The 20,853-nt window shown below is 39.8% G+C and overlaps 1 protein-coding gene across 2 annotated transcripts in view; it reads right to left on the bottom strand.

Moving 5' to 3' along the window:
- CTNNA2 (catenin alpha 2) overlaps nt 1–20,853 on the bottom strand; it is a 1,138,501-nt gene that overhangs the window by 679,879 nt on the left and 437,769 nt on the right. The window lies entirely within an intron of this gene.

Raw genomic sequence — 20,853 nt, forward strand, 5'->3', positions numbered from 1 at the left:
TTTCCACTTGGACTGTGCATCAATATTGAAAGAAGATGAAATCCAAGAATCGGATAGAGGAGAGGAGTGTGAAACGGGGAGTCTTTGGGAGATTCAAGCAGAGACAAGGTTTCTGACAAGTATGAGTCAAGTTGCCTGGTGAAGGGTGACTGGATACAAGGCTGTGGATCTGTGTGCTGACAGAAGGATCTAGCCAAGTGAAAAGCAGCCCAGATCTGGGAGGATGGAGAAACCCAAGAAATGCAGTTTGAATGAAGTCAGACACGCAGAGTTAATCTCTTTCCATATACTCCGAGCCCAACTTGGATGATATTTGGGAAGGTTCTGTTCACCTGTGACAAAGTTGAGAGATCCCTAATCTTCTAAGGGTTTCACCTCTCTGGGTTGTTATTTTCACCAGGTGTTATTTCCAAAACCCCAGCCACAAGTAAGGCAGGGGACCCCAATGGTCTGCTAAGCTGGGTTTGGCAAAGTAGAGGTCTTTAATGCTGTGAAAAGAGCAATTTCTGTGGAGAAGTAAGAACTAAAATTATTTTTATTTCTTTTTTCTTTTCTCTGCATTCTCTCCCTCCTTACCTTCCCTATTTCCCTCCTTACCTTCCCTATTTCCCTCCTCCCCTCCCTTCCTTCCTTCCTTCCTTCTTCCTTTTTCCTTCCATGAACACAGGTACATTATGGGCTGTTAATGCTAATGATGTAGATGTAAAGATCTCAGTTAGGCCAGATATGTGAGATATAAGCAAGTAGTACATACCATCAAGTGCTAGCAAAATAAATTAATGCATGATCTGAAAGAGGAAAGAAAAGTTGCCTTTTTGGATCTGGTCCAAAATCTCAATAAATGATTTGAAAATAACTCACTGAAGAAAAGTTCATGGATCAGAATGCTGTTGTAGGATGTGAATGATAGCAAGCAGTAATGCATCTAGAATTCCTTGGAAAAGAAATAAATATAAACATATATAATCCCACTATCCATTACCATTACCACTAACTCTTATATTTTCAAGTGTTTGGAGATAACCAATACCTTTATCATTAAAACTTATAAGTCAGCTTCAATATAAAGACAGCAGATATTAAAAGAATCTATCATAAATGACTCTTACAGGTGTAAAGCCATTACTTAAGACTATAAAGTCATGGTCAGTGTGTCAAATACATATGGTAGAGTTCAGAAAAAAACATTGATTTGAAATTGTGGAAGACATTTTAGACTTTAGTCATGAGAGGATTCTGACCCATATATTCCATGTAACATTCCCAAGGGATTCCTGTTTCAAAGTTCCGTAGCTTTCACATATGTCAAGCATGCTAAATACCACACAGCCTGGCAGAAAAAGGTTGCATTTCACATCCAATGTCATTCAGCTTGAGCTCTCTTTTAGCGGATGCCCTCCCACGATGTGTCGCAGGCAGTGCTTGTCACTTCCGTGCCATGAAATCGTGAACAGAGAGACAAATGAAAATGACTCCTCAGAGAGTGACTTGAGCAGAGAGGAAAATTCTTGGAATTGACAATGCTTCGAAATGCCATTCAAGCATAGGGATTTGACTCCATCAAATTCTAAAAAGTCATATTTTAATCAAGTTTTATTTACAGTCAGGGATCTCCTGCCACTTAGTGTGTCTTAGTGAGGTCAAATGTTGGCAGCCCACTTACATGCAATAGGAATTTAGACCATGTCACTTATTTCAGATCAGGGAGACTGGGAAAATGAGCTCTTCAAGTCATCATGTAGGCTTCGCACATCGAATTCTCATCTCCGCTGAAACGGACTAGGCAAAATGAAGACGAAAGATGAGTTTGATGGGGGTAGGGGTGGTTGAGGGAGTAGCACGATGAGAACAAGGTGATCTTGCACCAAATCAGACTGCATAGCAATGCTTTTTGTCAGCATCTGCCTCCAGATGCCATGTTTCCTCAGAAACTTGTGCAGTCTGTCTATTTGCATCACATGGAGAGTCACCTTCACTCTCCCAAATTTATTCTTTGGTACAAAATTACAGACTAAGTCCCATCTTTCATAAACCAGAACCCAAAATGATGTGGATTAGTAGAGGAAAAAGGCCTTTGATGACAGTTTTCAAGGTAATACTTTGCAAAGAATTTTTTCTCATGGTTGTTAAAAGGGGAAAAGTAATATACTTCAAAGGATAAAGGATTTATGTTTTGAACCTGATTTGGAATGTTGATTCTGCCACCTAAAATTAATCAATAATGTGAAAACCATGGGTAGGTGACAAACTCAATGAGCTTTAGTGGTCTTATCTGGAAAATACTGTCCATATTTCAGGGTCATAGTATGGATTAAATAAATTTAAAGATCCTGACACTTGACAATGGTCATGATGTTAGTTATAGCTCCCCTTTCAATAAGACCAACCTAAAAAAGTGGAAAAAAAAAGAAGATAAAAGCAAGAGGTGGTATTTCTGAGAATAACCAACTGGCACTGCAGGTGTTTATTTCAGGCCATGTTCTGCCTGTGAATTGTGAGGTTTTACAGTCAATGGCCCCTGGGATACCCAGGGGTTTAGGGGTTTTTTTTTCCACAGGTGTGACACTAAATCCTATTCCATTCAAAGACAATCCCAACCTTTCTGGAGTCACCAGCAACAACAAGGGATTAGCCAGGTATAGCTCTATGCAGATACAGAAATAGAAATATGACTTGACATCAGACAGGAAGCTACCTGCTTGCTGATCAGATTTCCAAAGCTCCTCCTGGCAGGGAATTGGCTGAGATTTGTCATATTATTTAGGTCATTTCTGTGGGCTAAGGTAACATGCATTTAGCATTGACTTAATCACAAGGGAAACAGGCATTTTGTGGGAAGGTCATCATTTAGCCCATTGTTTTACTGGGATGATGTGGCTACGTTGGCAGTTTTGGCCTGTGGCTATTTCTCCTGGAAGCAAAAGTAGTTCTGCCCAATGGCCATCAGAATAACCATGTGGGCTAAGGGTGGCAAAAGGCAGTTGGATTTCTAGTTGCATGACAGTGATAAGTTGCAGGCAGTGGCTGCCTGGAGTGCCGTGTTGAGGTGTATTCTGTGATTTGATGAAGAAAGCTGTGACCCATCAGTGACATCTGCATGGGCCTTAAAAGGGGATGCATCCCCTTTGCCAACCCTGGTTTAGGGACCCCGGCATGCCAGGCCTGACCTAAACTGTGGCCCTTGAATTAGGGCTCTATTCTAATCCCTTCTTAATCAACCAGCAAGAAAGGCAACGGGACGAGCTTTAAGGTAGACCTTGTTCACCTATTTCCTGATTTGCATATTGTTCTCAAGCCCTCCCGGTTGACACCAGAAATCCCCCCTTGTCTTGGTGGGCCCCGGAGCTCTTCCTTAGTGGCCCCCCTCGATGATGCTCAACTGATCCAGCTAGTGATGGAGGAGCCAAGCAGAGGGCTTTGAGTAATAGAGCGCTGGGGCTGCAAGAGTTAGGGTTAGAGACTAGAGGGAGACAAGGGTAGCATGAAATGATGGTTTACTGCCAGAAGTTTGCAAAGGCCAGTGCCCAGCACAGAGCAGAAGATCAGAAAAAGTTCAGTCTGGCACAGAATGGGGCAGCACACATGGTTGAGCCTGTAGTTGCCCACCTTTTTGGGTTTGTTGTTGTTGTTTAAGCTCACTATTTTAAAGATCATACATCCTGAGATTTGCAAATTGAACCTTAGTTTCCTACTCCACTTTTCACTTCATAGTAAAATATTGTGTATCCACAACTTAAATTTATACAAGGAAAATCTAAGTTCTTTTAAAAAGGCATGGTGTTGATTTTCCATTTCAACAGGACCACAATGACCACATAAAGGTCACTGCATCGCCCAGTGATTACTGAATTGGGAGAACCTGCAAATACACGCCTGTCCTCTGGTGCACAGCAGGCTGTAATTCACCCGCATGCACCAGCAAAACGACTTATACTGTTCAGAGTTCAAAGCTGAGTCCTTGCTTATCGCTCCAGTCAAACAATTTCATTTCTATCAGTTGGTGCTTGTACTTCAGATTTTATGGATCCAATGGGTCTAGTGAAATTTTATTACCCTGCAATACAACAAGAAGCAAAAAGCTCTGGGGAAAAAAAAATCGATATAATGTTTAAGGTCTTTGTTACCTTCATAACCTCCAGTGTTCCTTTACATATAAACTAATAAATCAACCTTTTAACAGAAGATGCATTCTTCAGCGCTTGCTCAATACGAGGTGCTATGTCCGATCATAAAAACTATCAAGAAGTAGCTAATGGTTTTGATATCCGGACAAGCAGAGTTTAAGTGGAATCAATTGCATGATAAGGATATTGTTTTCTGGTAGGTGGTTGCTCCTTGTTAGCATGTGGTAATCAGTTGCTAACAAATGAAGGTAGGAACTTGCAAAAATTATGGGACTTTTATAAGCTATGTATGTTTTCCTGAATTTGTAAATGCAAATGTAAATTAGATTAAACATTTCGAACATTTGCAAAATGTTGGCCACTTCTCCATTGCAGGAGATGCATTCACTGTAACTTTACAGTTGAGTTAGCAGAGCTGCAAGACAATCTCTCCCACAACCTTCAAGAGAATGGCTTTTTCTTATGTTGTGATCTGGGAAATATGACTTGAGTAGATTTTCTCTAGTGGATTTTAAAAAGTAGCTACGAAAATGCTAAATATTAGAACAGAGCTAAAATTAAATCTTTCTACTCATTTCAATGATAAATATACCTTTTCTCATAAAAGTCTTTGGCCTGGCACACTCTCACGACTGGTGATCTAAACTTGGAACCTTTTAAACTTGAATTAGCATCATGTAGCCAATTAGAATATTCTCCATTAAATTAAATTAAATGAGGAACAGGTTTGGGAAAGCAGTTCACCTATTTATTATGGACAGAAGTTTATAGCTCACCATATAACATAGTAAGTACCATTCAGTGGCTGAAACAAATTGATATGGATCCCACTCCAACCAAGTGCCTACAGAAAATGCAAGGCTTTCTTTGCAAGGAGAAAATATGATCCAGTGAAAACAGCAAATTTTGCTGCTTGCATAAATGGCTTAAAAGAGGCCACAAAATACCTAATGTCCAAAGCAAAGAAGCCCCGTAAAGTCAGGGGTTGCCTTCATTTCACTATTAACAAGGTAGCTAACTGTCTACTTGATGGCCACTATTAAATGACACTGTTTCTGCAACCTTCGAAAGGATCATCCCTTTCAGGAATCCTGCATTTTCATATTGAGGCAAGGAATAAAGAAAGGCTTAAGATCCATCCATCCACTTTAGCCACTGAAATAGAAGATGTGAGAGAAGAATCAATTTGTGATAATGCTTCTTTTTTCTCTTTCCATGGATTATCAGCCTATGGCATGGCCATAATGAATAGATTGAGATTTTAGTTTTAAAACCTTCTCAGTTATACTACAAATTTTATCATTATCCTCCTTTATTAGGTTTTTTTTTTTTTAAATCGAATTACTGGAGTGATAGATTGGAGGGTACAAATATCTCTAATATGCTTCTTATTTTTAAAAAAGGTTACTTAACAAAATCTCTGCTGACAGATCTAATGGGTCAGATAGATGAATTGTAGCTAGATGATTATGTGATTCAGCAGACATACAAATGGTGTTGATTAACACATCAGGGTTGATTGGGGGAGAAGCATCAAATGTCAAAACTTTGCACTTTTACTAGGGTCTCGGCGTGGCCAGATTTTTCATCAAAACATGGTTGCCATGATGATCAAATTTATAAGTGAATGAATCTTCTACAGAAAGAGAATGTACTAGTTACCGGAAACCTGAAGGAAAACATTCTTAACAGACTGGAATCGTGGGACAAATCTTCTGACAGGGAAGGAAAATGTGAGATTTTCCACACAGAGTATATTATTATTACTATTATTATTATTTTGCTGCTGTAAGAAATTACCAACTCAGTGGCTTAAAACAATGCAAATTCATCTGCAGTTCCACAGGCCAGAAGTTTGGCATTTGTCTCAATCTGCTAAAACCGAGGTGTCAACAGGGCTGTGTCCCTTTCCAAAGGCTCTGGAGAAGATTCCCTTTCCTTGCCTTGTCCACTTTCCAGAGGCTGCCACGTTACTTGTCTCGTGGTTCCCTCCCTCCATCTTCCAAGTCAGCAATGGGGGGTTGAAACGTTCTCACATCACGGTCCTCCAGCGTCCCCTTCTGCCTCGCTCTTCCAGTTTTCAGCACCCTTGTGGTTACATTGGGCCGACCCATGATAATCCAGGATAATCTCCGCACCTCAAAGTCCTTAACTGACTCAAATTTAAACAGAAGTTCTTTTCACCATATAAGGTAACATAGTCACAAGTCTTGAGGACTAGGATGTGGACTTCAGGAGGCCGTAATTCTGACTCCTACGCAGCTAACAAAAGTAAAAGAAAAAAACCTGCAGAGGAGAAGTCGATGGGTTAAAAAAAAAAAAAAAAAAAACAACAAAAAGGTTTACTTTTTGAGATTTTAGTTTTTAAACCCTCTCAATTGTGTTCCAAATTTTAGCATTATCCTACTTTATTAGTTTTTGTTTTTGTTTTTGTTTTTGTTTTTTTAACTGTCTGGTGAGATGATTCCTGGGGTATTATGTTCTGAACATTAGAGTGAGAGAGGAATGATCTGAAATTCATTGAACTGAAATGTGTTCAGAAGAGTTGTCAGAATGGAGAGCAGCAGACTTGCAACCAAATTAAAAAAAAAAAAAATTATGATGGAAGCAATTGAGACAGATTAACCCAGAGGAGAGGGGCCTGGGTGGGGCTGCCGCTGTCTTCAAGGGTCTGAAGGGCTGTCATCTGGACCAAGGGTTATAGTTACATCCTGAGGGATCACCTCGTTATTAAAGGCGGAAGTTACAAGCAAGCAAGTTTAAGCTAAAGATAACAATTAGAGCTGAATGAAAAAGGAATAGAAGAGTTTGGGGCGGTAAAAGTGAAAGCTAACATTTCCATTACTCTTTAAAATTTATGAGATGACTTCATATATTACTGCCCTTGAACTTCTCAACAAATCTGAGGGAAAAAAAAATAGAAAAGGTATTCGGATGAGATGGGGTCCTAGGAAGAGCCAGAATCCAATGCAGGTAGATTTGGGGCAGAGGCAAGAGTAGGGTAAAAGGAACTAATAGGGGATGTTGGGATTCCCGGAAGTTGCAACAGCAGGAAGGAGCCTTTTGCCTGAAGAAGCAATGGGAGACAACTTTACAAGGTCCAGGTAAAGAGCTAGAACTGCTGATAAGAGACTAAAGCCCATGTAGGTAGGGAAGGATGCAGCCAGAACAGGTAGCCCAGAGAAGTCAGGAAAAAAGAAATACCCTGGTCTTTCCCTCCGTATACCCACCTCCATCTCCTGTTAGTACTTCCTGTTTTCCCAACCCCACAGGATACTGTAGGCAAGGAGACCGGAAGAGGCTTTCTGTAGGGGTCAGGTTTCCAGAGCATAAACTAGGACAGACAAGGGTTAAGACTGGATGGGGTAGGGGGAATTTGGAGAATGACCGGCACAATACTGTTTTTCTTTTACAGATGAAGATATCAGGGAGAAGCGAGGTTGGCCATTTACTCAGGTTCTCAGAGTAGAAGACCAAGATGAGAATGCAAGCCTGGGTCCTGTAGGCACAAAATTCCAAGCATTTCTTCTGACATTTCACTGCCAGCCTCTCGGGGGCTTCCCTAACACTGGAACTCGTGGAGGACGAGTTGGAGATGTTAAAGGAGGATGCGTTTGTGATGACAGTTTGTGTGAGATGTTGCCACTTTTCTATATGGAATTCTCTAATTCTAGGCTTCCTTACTTATCTTCCACTAGAGCAACCTGAGTTTTCAGTTTTCTTTCAAACTTAACAAGTCAAAAGCTGCCGAAAACACATGCCTTCATGGTAACTGAAAGCTATTCATGATTCTGTAGACTCTCTGGAGTCTCGTTCTTGCATGCCTCATTTTTTTAAAAAAAAATTTCTCTCTTTATTTCGCTGCCTTTCCATCTGTTAAGGTGGAGAAGGGAGTGTTCTTAGATACACCTTGAGACTGGATGACAAGAGATTTCCAAGATATCTTTGATAGTTCAGAAAAATGGGCTCTACACATGCTTCATCATTGCTAAAGCCTAATACTAATGAATTTTATATTCATTAATCTATCTCTAACAGCCAAGAATAATTATGAAATATCTTTTCTTGTCTCCCTTGCCTAACCTTCAAATAAAGGAGTACTCTCCATGAAGGTATGACTCAAAACTTGTATGCAAAGTACTTCTCCCTTTTCCAAGTCCATTTTCCCACCAGCTTTCACTATATAATTAGATGTGTGTCAACTGTAAATATAAATATTGCCCAAGGTGAGACAGGATCACCTTTAAAATAGCACCAATTCATAAGTATGCCATTAAAAGGAAATATTTTGCATGGGTGTAAAATTTAAGTCCCAAAATACAAATGTAAATTAACTGATCAGGGAAGAAGCAACATTTTAAATAATTTTCTCTGGAATCTCAGTGCATAAAACAGATAAAAGTAGCATTTCTCTGGATCAACCAGGAGTGGAGGGAAACAGAGCCTCCCATTGGCCGCCGCTGACAGCCCCCAAAGTGCCTCTTCCTCTCAGGTTGAAAACCATTAAGCCTGTTTTTATGTTCAGTCATTAGCTTAAAGCTATGCAGCAGTTTGAGCGTAAATAAGAATTGTATATGTCCTAATTGTGCACGTCCCATTTTTCTGGCAAACTAGTTTCGGGTTCCTCTAACAGCATCTTCCCTCACTTCCGACAGACGTCTGGTAGGAAGGCACCATTCTCAGACCTCTGCTCCAGCAGATGGCTGCCAGGAGACGATGGACGGTGGGTAGACATGTGGCTTCTAGCAGAGGGCAAATGGCTCCTATAGTAGCAGCCTGGTCCTCTAGAAATGTTCTCAGGTGCATTGCAGGGAGTTGAGATACTTTCTGGGCAGGTGAGGGCCAGAATCAGCTACATTTTAATTGCTCCTATTGTGGTAACTTTCTCTACAAACACAGAACCAAGGGACAGGTGTCATAAAGCACCCTGGACTGAATAAAAAGTCTCCTCCTCCCTTTTTAGACCCCTCTTTAGAGCACTACAAAAGCAGAGTGTGAACATCTTCTTGGCTGTTGAGAATTTTAAACTCTACCAAAGGAAGAGAGATCTTGAACCACAAAGAAGGGAAGGTAGCAAAATGGTGGGGTTGTGTGTTTACCTGAGGTGATGAGCTTTAAACATGTGATGATATAATTTATTGTTCCCTGACTTGCAAATTTTGGTAGAGTAAGACCTCCTCTCAAAGAACTGTATGAATGAACATGTGTGTTCTAAACAGATACAATAAGATTGAGGACAGCTTTTGGTTTGGAATGGAGAGGTGTACAAGAAATTATGACATAAAGATTTGAGGCAGATTTCATGGAAAAACTGAACATCATTTTGATTTTCTTTTCTTTCAAAGAGGACAACTCTCCTAAAGTTGATATGAAGAACTGTTCCCAATGAAACAGTAGATTTCAGGTTAAGTAAATCAAAAGTTTTCATTCCTTTGTCTGTATCATAAATCATGTATGTTCCCTCAGTAATAACAATAGTCAAAAGAGAAAACCCACTGGTTCAAATCAAAAGAAGGTGGTTGAAAACCTGGTTTATACTTTGCATCTCTGCATGATCATCATAGACAATTAGTCTTAGGCACTTGTAATTTGGAATTAATGGGATAAATGTGTACAACATAGTTAACCTAAAGGTTCTTTTTGTTCTATTTGTACTGCCTTTTGAACTTTCAGTGAAAGAACAAAGAGCACGAGAAGGGAAATGGTTTACAGAATCTAACTGTGCTCTTTGAAGAATTTGGGTAATTTGTGTGGCAGAAAATTCTGAGGAACAATCAGGTGAGGTCAATGGCTTTACAAATAAGATATTTATATGGAAGGCACATCCAGGAGAGAAAGGGAAGGTTGCCAGGAGTGAGTCAAGAAAAGACTGGATACAAGATCAGTAGTCTGGCATAGGAGAGTTGAATTCATTCCTGTTAATTGTAGGACTTAGGGTAAGTCATGTCCCTTTTCTGGGTTCAGTGATAAACTGGCAAAAAGTCCACTACTTCCAACATTCTGGAAGGAGAAGCTAAAGTGATTTGCTCATTTTATATAACCTATGATACTGGGCCTCATTCTAACCACATGAACCAAAAACTAATGAATAAGCATTGTGCTAGTTATCAAAGTTGAAATAATAATGGCAACATATTTTGACAGTCTCCTGTGTGTCAAGCAATGTACCAAATATTGTTCCATTTAATACTCAAAACAAACCAAAGAACTTATTGCTGTTATTTCCCCATTTTACAGATAAACAGGCCAAGATCACACAGCAAGTCAGCAGAGGAGCCAGTGATCCACAATGCCAGACCCACCCTCCCACCCAGGAAATGACCCCGCCTTGCACGTAAGCTGCACTTCCCACACTGACCTTGAAAAGCTGTGGGGCCAAAGAGAAGTTTCTGGCAACATCCTCTGTGTGGGCTTTTCTTGTTTACAGGGAAGGAATCAAACAGTGGTGGAAATTGGATATAGGCAGTTTGGAGATGAGAGGGAATGAGGAGGAGTCAACGAAAGCTGGCTGCTGCTTTATGAGGACAGGATTATGACCATAGGGCACAATCTGTCATAATCACCCTTTGCCCCCGCCCCTGCCCTGGAACTGGGCAAAGGCAGGGTGCTCAGCCCAGGCTTCTGGAAAGAAAGTTTATGCAAATAATTTCCAGTCAAGGCTCAGTCAGGTGAATGCCTTCAAGGAGAGGCAGCAAGTGTCAGAGATTTGGAAAGTGGGAAACTTCCCTTCCAGGAAAGGAATGAAGACAAGCTCATTAGGAGGGCTGGCATTTGAGACGGAGTTTGAAGGGCAGATGGGATGGAGGTGAGGGCTAAATGTCACCAGGAGGAGGCCCAGGATGCCCAGGGGCCAAATACTGCCTTGGATAAACCAAAAACTGAATAAAGGGATCAACTTCATTTTTCAGGACTTCAATTTCCCAAGGCTACATCCTAAGAACATCACAAAAAGCCTTATCTCGTCACCATCATCAGAAAAGTCTTTCATAAGAATGTAGCTCTTCATGGGTATTCAGTACAAATTACTGGAATTAACATAGTTTCAAACATACAATCTAAAGCAGGGGTCTGCACACTTTCCGTAAAAGATCAGAGTAAATAAATTCGCTCCTTTCTGAGGGCCAGAGCCCCTGTCGTACCGGCTCCACTCTGCCACTATGGTGAGAAAGCAGCCACAGAAATACAGAAAATGTTATTTACAAAAACAGGCACCTCCCCACCCCTCCATAGTTTGCCGACCTTGATCTAAAGTTTCATATAACAAGAAGCACCACTGATCGCCAATCTACAGAGCTTTCTCAGAGTAGTTCAATTTTCTCTTACATGAATGTTCTTTTGTTTTATAACGTAAACACATTCAAACTGGCTTTCACACAACCTCTTACTTTATGTTTTAACAAGAGATTTATTGGGATTTAATCCACATTCCATAAAATTCACCCTCTTAAATTGATCAGTGTTTTCTTTTTAATATTCACAGGACTGTAAAACCTTTACCATTATCTAATTTTTTACATCATTATTTGACCACAACAGGCATTTATTGAGCATCTACTAGCTGACCATCCCAGGGCAAGTTTATGTTGCTGGTGGTGTTTTTTTTGTTGGTTTTACTTTGTTTGGTTTGACTTGGCTTGGCTTGGCAGAAGGGGTAAGGAAGAGATATAAGCCATATCAAGCCTGAAACCATCAGCTAACAGTATAAGAAAATAAGCAATGGGAGTGCTAATTTGGGTGGTGTGGAGACCACAAATACAACAGAAATTTACTTATATGGGGGTGGAGTGGGGGAGGGGAGGTTCTAAGTATTTGCTGCACAGACCTTGAAAGAGAACTTGGATTTGGATGACATGCAGCACAAATAAGATGGGTTCCAGGCTGAAGGCAGGGCGATAGGCAAAGCGTGCAGGCCAGAAGGCCTGGGGTCTGTGGAATGAGCAGTTGCTGTGGTGCTATAATTGGGGAAGGACCCAGAACTCGACATCAGCTGCCCAGGGAAGGTGGCTCTGAAGCTGTCGGACTTCAGGCCATGGGGGTTTAGAGTTGATACAACGTGCACCAAGAGCGTCGGAGATTCCTGGGGAGGTGAAAGTCTAAATTCAAAGACTGCTTTTGTTTGTTTGTTTGTTAGTTTTTCCTGCAATTTTACTGAGATATAGTCACATACCATACAATCACCCACAGCATACAATTGTTCACAGAATCATCATATAGTTGTGCATTCATCACCACAATCCATTTTTTTTAATCATCATTTTATTGAGATATATTCACATACCACGCAGTCATACAAAACAAATCGTACTTTCGATTGTTTACAGTACCATTACATAGTGGTACATTCATCACCCAAATCAATCCCTGACACCTTCATTAGCACACACACAAAAATAACAAGAATAATAATTAGAGTGAAAAAGAGCAATTGAAGTAAAAAAGAACACTGGGTACCTTTGTCTGTTTGTTTCCTTCCCCTATTTTTCTACTCATCCATCCATAAACTAGACAAACTGGAGTGTGGTCCTTATGGCTTTCCCAATCCCATTGTCACCCCTCATAAGCTACATTTTTATACAACTGTCTTCGAGATTCATGGGTTCTGGGTTGTAGTTTGATAGTTTCAGGTATCCACCACCAGCTACCCCAATTCTTTAGAACCTAAAAAGGGTTCTGCTTTGGCCTTCTAATCACTTTCTCAGTGGAATAAACTGCTATGAACATTGGCGTGCAGATATCTGTTCGTGTCACTGCTTTCCGACCTTCCGGGTATATACCGAGAAGTGCAATCGCTGAATCGAATGGTATCTCTATATCTAGTTTTCTAAGGAACTGCCAGACTGACTTCCACAGTAGCTGAACCATTATACAGTCCCACCAACAGTGAATAAGAGTTCCAATTTCTCCACATCCCCTCCAGCATTTGTAGTTTCCTGTTTGTTTAATGGCAGCCATTCTAACCGGTGTTAGATGGTATCTCATTGTGGTCTTAATTTGCATCTCTCTAATAGCTAGTGAAGCTGAACATTTTTTCATGTGTTTCTTGGCCATTTGTATTTCCTCACAATCCATTTTTGAACACTTTCATTACTCCAAAAACGTAATAGATATAAAAATAAAAGTAAAAAAGAACACCCAAAACATCCCACCACCACCTCCCCCAAAATTCATTTACTTTTTTATCTCCATTTTTCTACTCATCTGTCCATACACTGGATAAAGGGAGTGTGAACCACAAGGTTTTCACAATCACACGGTCACACGATATAAGCTATATACTTATACACTCATCTTTAAGAACCAAGGCTAGTGGATTGCAAAAACTGTTTTTTGAAGATCTATCTGGGGGTATGATAGACTGGGTGGAGAAAGTTAGAAACAGGGAAGCCTCTTACATGCTGATTTTGAATATGCGAGTAAATGCAATTATTGGGCAGCTATTCTTAACCCTGGCTGTAACTTAGAATCACCTGGAGCACATTTGAGGCTGGGGTTCTGGCATCTATATTTTTTAATAAACTCCACAGATCATTCTAATATATAGCCAAGTAAAGAACCACTATTGGAGGATAACAGAGAGGAGGGTTTGCATTGTTTGTGAAGATACAGTTATGTCCATGGCTTTCTGCCTCTTTTTTCTAGAACACATCCATTAATAGATTGGAATCCCTTAAAAATTATCTCATGGCTTGGACTTTAGGAAGCAGGAAACAAAGAATGATGATTTTAAAGATAGAGGGACCGAATAAATTATATAGTATATTTTAGCAAGCTCTTAGAACATCTCCCTAGAAGAAATCCTTAAACCCAAGCTTGTTTTAGAGATTTTAGACTTTAAAGTTAACACTACAAACGATGCTGCTTGCTCTGAGTTGCATGCACAGTGCAACCTAAACACCTGTATATGTCGGGTAAATGTTAACATATTCTGTCAACAACGGATTACCTTCCATGACTAAATTACTCAATGCCATTATCTATACCAGCCATCTGTAAACCTAATACCCTCTCTGTGTTCCAAAATCCCGAGTGCCCGCTACACTGTTTTTATTTTACATTCCTGCATAAATCTGTTAAGCTCAATATGTTACTGCAAATTCTCAAAAATCAAAGGCAATCTGCTGGCCTATAAAACACCGGTTACTGAAAATCGAAGGGTATAATACGGTTGCAATTCAAGCAGTAAGTAAGCAGTCTTTACAGGGATGGGGCCAAACCACAACTAAGTGAACTCCTTATCTAAAGCATGCTGTAAGATCAGATATGTTCTTTCAATACACAGTGTGGGCTTGAACCCATTCATGTATTTCCTATCTAATAAAAATCTGAACAGTTGGCCTGATTGGATTTTAAGTGATGCAAATTTGAAAATCAAATAGGCAAACTCCCTTTAGACTTCATCTATTTAGACCATAATTGTAAAGAACCACAAATTACATTTATCACATGATTGAATTCCCCAGAGATTCAACATGAAATTTACAGAAAAGGACAAATATGCGCAGGTGTGTTTTTTTGTTCGTAATGAATACAATTTTCTCCCACATAGGATGCCTTGTCCTGATGTCACTAAATTTTCTGTAACATGAAGACTAAATTATGTTTCCTTTCACAAAATCTTGATTGATCTTAAGGAATAATGGTAACACTTATAGGGAATGCTAAGTGATATTTCAACTGAGATTATATTTCACTTTATCCTGAAATTATGAAGCACACATTTGTTTTGCTATTTACATTTTCATCCATATAACTATCTTGTTTGAAGAGGCACCCAGGACTCTACCGTCTGAGAAGACCTGTACCTCAGTTTAGAAAAATTAATCCTCCTACAATTATAGTTAATATATTTAAAAATATCCATCTATTTATGTTCAAATAACCGTATAAAGTATGGAAAACACTCAACGAGTCAGCATCTGGAAGTCCCAAGTTTGTTAGCATTATCAGGTATTTTAGAAACCAGTGGATCGCTTTGCTCTTTTTTTTTTTTTTTTCCTAAATGAATGCTATTATCCCAAGCTCTGAACAAATACCTGTTCTGAAAGTTAAAATAGTCTTCCCTACATCCCATGCACAAGATTAACAATGCCCTCAGAAAGCAATCTGTCTAGAACCTTTGTATTTCATTTGGAATATTTTCAAATACGAAAGAAGTTTACACAATTATAAGTGCAGTAAATTCACCTATATTATCCCCTCATCAAATATAAACAAGGCCCGGTGGTCATACCGCGCTTGAAGCTTACACTATGAAATATGAATGGCATCCTACTGAGGCTTGAAATGCAAAGATACTTTAATTTGGCACATTGTTTCTTTCGAGCACATCTTCATTTTAAAGTTTGCACGATGCCCTTCTTAGGCAGATAAGCATCTCCAACTTCTATAGCTCATATTTATAATCACTTTGGTAAAGATGATCAGCCTGACAGGTTATGTTACATATGTGGAGCAGTCACCCAGTATGTTCTTGAAACTGACATATGGATTTGTTTGCACTTGGATTTCTCATCTCGTTTTTCTTCCAGTTCCTTGCTGCAGCTCAGCTCCTGCTCATCAACATCTTGCCCTCTGTCAGGCGATGCCCCTGATTTCTGTGTGCCAGGCAGCCTTCGAAGCAGTCCGCTTGCATTAATTCATTTAATTCTCACAACTCCGAAGTAGGTACCATCATTATCCCCACTTTACGGATGAACAAACCGAGGAATGGAGAGATTAAAACTTTTTCCCAAGTCACTCAGTGTATCCATGTTGAGAACCAAGATCTGAACCCAAGCAATGAACCTGGAAAGCACTTGGTTCGACTCCAAAGTAATGGCAAGACATTCCTCTTATTCACACTTCAGACCAGGAGATATCAGCGTTCTAATTCCAGCTGGAGACCCAGGGATTCTCCAGCTGGCATCCTATACATACTATGAACATCCTCTGTGCCTGGCGAGTATGACTGACACAGTTGCCGGGTGGCACGCCTGCAAACTCATTCACCTGGGAAATGCTGAGCTCCTAGCGTGCGAGAGACACTATGCTGTATGAGGAGGGGACATCCAAGACGGCTGCGTGGCCCAGGCACATCCTTCCTACAGGACAGGGACTCTTAGAACCTCAGTCATCCAGGGAAACTGTGGTCCCCTTCTCAGCCCCATTCCTCGGGAAGCTGCCTTCTCAAACGTTTTCCCGTTAGTCATCTTCACTCTTTACAGAAGTGTCAAAGTTGTCTCCTCAGGGTCATCACAAACCACCTTCTTCATCAAGTTTTTTGGGTTCCCCCTTCTTGCCTCGTTTTTCCCTTCCCTTGGAGCACTTATACCCCTTTATAATATGATCTTTGTGTACTCATCTTCTCAGTGCTGGATTGTAAGCTCTGAGGGCAGGGCCTGCATTCTATAATCTTTTATATACCACCCACCCCCAGCTGCCACCCATCCCCGACCCCAGCTATGTGCCCCAGCGCCCAGCACATAGCAAATACCTGACAAACACTTATTTTAATACACTATTTTGTTTGAAAGTAACTAATGTACACTCGAAACCAACCTAATCATAAAATAGCTCTATGGCAATGAAATCCTAAATTGCTTTGTTTTTGAGGAATAAAGGAGACTATTCTTATTATCATATCTTTTATATCAGTGCTTCTTTGCATCATTGCAAATATATGGTATTGTTTTTAAAATCTTAGAAAACATATGAGAACTCCCAACTACCACTTTCAGGAAAACCAGAAAAATAAATCTTCTAGTAGAGCCAGCTGGAGACACACTCTGTTAAAAGCTAACTAGAAAGGGGACCCACTTATGGGTAAGAAAACCTCTCTAATCACCATTAAGGAAGGGCTTCAGTGAAAAAAGAAAATGCTCTTTACAGAGTCAGATTCTCTGTTGGGATTGATGGCAAATCTTTTCATGAATTGTCCAACTTTATTATTTTTAATGCAATTTTACTGAGATATATTCACACACCATATAATAACATCCAAAGGATACAATCAATGGCTCACAACATGTCCAACTTTATTTTAACGTATTTAATATTATTCCAGAAATCTGAGATTTATGTATGATTGTATAGGATTTAAAGTCTAACGGGGAGATATTTTAAGCACTGGGAAAATATATAACTTATGCATGCTAGAAACGTGATACATGATACAGGGCATTGGGTTCTGGTCGTCTGTCTATGTGTAGCTAAATGAGTTGCCTTTCCCCGTGTCAACAGAAATAGCTGTACCTGCCTTTGACACTCACATCTTCCTTGTCAGGGCACCATGGCTGTAAATATTAGTTTTTGGTGTTTCCACAGAAGAGTAGGCTTTTTGACTCATTGTGTACTGACCCTGGAAGTGATTTTCTGAAATACATCTCTGTTGATTCATTCAACTGTAAGCTCCCAACAGGCATGTTTCTTGCTGAAAGGAACAAAGAGAACTTAACCCCGTGGGGAGCCCACTATAGGGGTGTCATCAGCTGTCTGTCTGTCTGTTAACATGCCTCTGTCCTACCAGTTCCTCTCTGAAAAGAAAAAGGGAGATTAAATTATAATGGAGGTCTGCGGAGTTCTGGCTAATCAAAGTTTTCCTGTATTTGAAATGGGACTATGCCAGGCACTTCTCTTGATATCAATCAGATATTTATTTTGATATGTGAGTTTAAGAAAAATACTGTTTGAAAAAAAATCTTTTATTGGTTTCAGTAATAGACTCAGTGTTTTATTGGTCTTAGTACTACTCTTGTAATTAGCATGTGAACTGAAGAGTCTCAAAATATTTCTAATATTCTGAAGTGTCAACCACCCTTCTGCTTTGGTGTTAAATGTGAAACTGAGTGAGAAGTTTTAGTGTAGCCTTCATCCCTGGCAACAGCTCTCATTTTGTTGGGGTAGACCCAACAGACATGCCCTAGTTCTCATTTTGGTTCTCTCTGCATGTGATTCCAGCAGGTTAACTCTCCAAGGCTCAGTTCCCCACCTGGAAGGGGCAGACATTGGATTGGGTGTTGCAGGGGACACTGACAATACCACAGCATATGTTTGTTTTACTCCCTTCTCTTGCCATGCACTTTCCACTGCCTACAATCTCCTTCCCTAATTTTTTGCCTAACCCTTCCAAAAATCAGCCCAAACATCACCTTGTCCCCAAACTGTTTCAACCCAAGTTCTCCAGATCTAATATAGTCACCTCTGTTTTTTCTGTTCCCATACCACCCTGCATGCACCTCTGCCTTAGCCTGCATCATATGACAGGGACATCACTGGATTGCTTGTGAGTCCACCGTAATCAATTCTCCTGTCCACCGGATGCTCGTTTCCCAGCACACTCTGGGGTCATAAAGGGAACACGCCTAAATAACTGCTGAATAAATCAATTTCTCTAGAATCCAAGTGGGCAGGACATACAAATTATTTGGCTATTCATCTCTAGAATCTAGCATGGTACTTGGCACACAGTATTTACTTTAAAAAATGAATAAAAGGATATGATTTTATAAATGACTCAAAAAATCTGGTGCTTTGCTAATTTGCAACAGAGAGCTAAGTTATCATAAGCTAAATAAGAGAGAGAGAAAGAGAGAAAATTGAACACATTAAACATTAAACACACAGGATGCTAACTAGGCAAAGAAAAAAGAAAATTGAAATCTTTTCGTGGAAAATAATGGAAAGATTTACATTAAATGTTAATCAAATTTGCATTAAATATGTTTGGATGATTAGACAATATATGGATTTTTGTGGTTTCTTTTCCTGCTTAATATTATATATTCCAATGTGGGTAGCATGGCTTGTTTTTAAGATTAAATTGATAAAAAAAATAAACTTATTTTTGATATCATCCGACTTTTGACTTCCCAGGAATGATCATGAACAGTCTTCAATCAAACTTTAGCAGGCTTAATGAAATGTTAAAAATAATGATTTGGCTATGCATGGAGATTATTGTTTAAGCCCTTTTTTCCTTCTTTACTATTGAACATAAGTTTCTTATGATTAATAAATATAATTTGAAGTTTCTCACTCTTCTACTTCAGGACATTCTTCAAACGCTGAAGATGTTAATATAATATATTTAAAATATGTGCTCTGGCATTTTCCTATCTTGGCCATTTGTTACAAGCATTTTCAAGCTTAAGTTTCCAGCCCACCCCCCCCCCCCCCCAACAGCCTACCACCCCACTGTTCTTTGTGGCTTCTGGACACTGTCCATGACATAATGTCAGCAACTCTGCACTGTCCTGGGGTGCCCCAGTGCCCCATGTAACCAATTGTCAGCTTTTTAAAATGTGAGTGGAGAGGGCAGATTGCATTTGAATAAAAGTCAGAACTCCTCTCTGAATATATGAATTGTCATCTTAAAGCCAGGTACCTATCATTACTCATTGAATGAACAGTGTCTCATTCCTGGGTTTTGCACTAAAAAGAAATAAAAGTTTATCAATTAAAAAAAAACAAACAAAAAACCTTGATACATTAACAGGGTTGTTTCAAAGTGTTGGGATAAGGTTTTCAAATTAACTGATTAGACTGTGCAGTTTTTAAGGTAAGGGCTGTGCTTGTCCTGCTCCCAGAGGCCCCTCCACTGTTCAGCCCAGTGGCAATACCTAAGAAGCATTCATAAAATATTGATTGTAGATGGAAGAATTTCAACATCTCCCCTTTACTGCCTTGTTTTGAGTGAGTTATTTGTTTCTTCTCTTTTAAGCAATTTCAGGTTGCATGCTTCTTATTTAGAAACCAATACATAGCAAAAAAATTGACATGTTAGTTAATGGGTAAATCTAATCTCAAAAAAGTCCAATCCTTAAGGATATTATACTTGAATTAAAACAAAATTAATATATTATATCATCACCTATTTTTGAGCTGAGTATATATTAATTATATCAGAATATCAATTTTCTATTACTTTTCCTTTTTTGTGCACCTCTTTTAGAATTTCCACATGCTTTCTGGTAGACGCCACCCAATTGCTTAGCCAATATCCATCCTCAGTCCCTCTTCTTCATTTCCGTTAAAGTCCCTGGATAGTTTGGGGTAGCAATATGCCCAGATAAAAAATAATACCACTCTATATTTTCAGCTTTCCTTATAGCAATGAGCTGAGGGATCACTGGACAGTGCTTTGGGAAAACTTCTCTAAAGGATCTTCTTCAGCTGGCAAGAGTCCTCTTGCTTTTCCTACATAGAACGGGCCTGTGAAGGCTGAAGCTGTGTCCACGAGAAAACCTAGAGAATGGAAGTCAGTGCTAAGGATGGCAGAGCTAAGAAAAGGAAGGAGACTGGGGCTCTGATGTTATCACAAAGTCACTTAGAAGTTCCCTGTCTTTGGACTTCCTTTTCATATAAGAGAAAAATCAACACTTGCCTTTTGGAAACCATTGTCATTGGGTCTTTTATTAGCAGCCGAATGCGACTCCTGACTGATGCCTCTCTTCCTAGAGTGAATTTGCTGGAGACTCCAGACTCTTAATTTCCTGCATGCTTTCCAAGCATGACTTAGTGACAGATACCATCCAGAATTCACCACCTATACCACCATGGGATTATAACTCTGTGGGATTCCTACTACTTCTGAGGCTGTTAATTAAGGAGATATATTCATGCATCATATTTCTCATGAAGTAACAACTTAGGTTCCCCCTGACAAGGTCTCAGGATGCAGTTACCCCCCCAGAAGAGAAGTAATGACTGCCGCTGGAATGCTCAGACAGAGCACAGACAGAGCAATGGAGAA

Source organism: Choloepus didactylus, chromosome 17 (genome assembly GCF_015220235.1).
Source record: "Choloepus didactylus isolate mChoDid1 chromosome 17, mChoDid1.pri, whole genome shotgun sequence".
NCBI classification, from domain to species: Eukaryota; Metazoa; Chordata; class Mammalia; order Pilosa; family Megalonychidae; genus Choloepus; species Choloepus didactylus.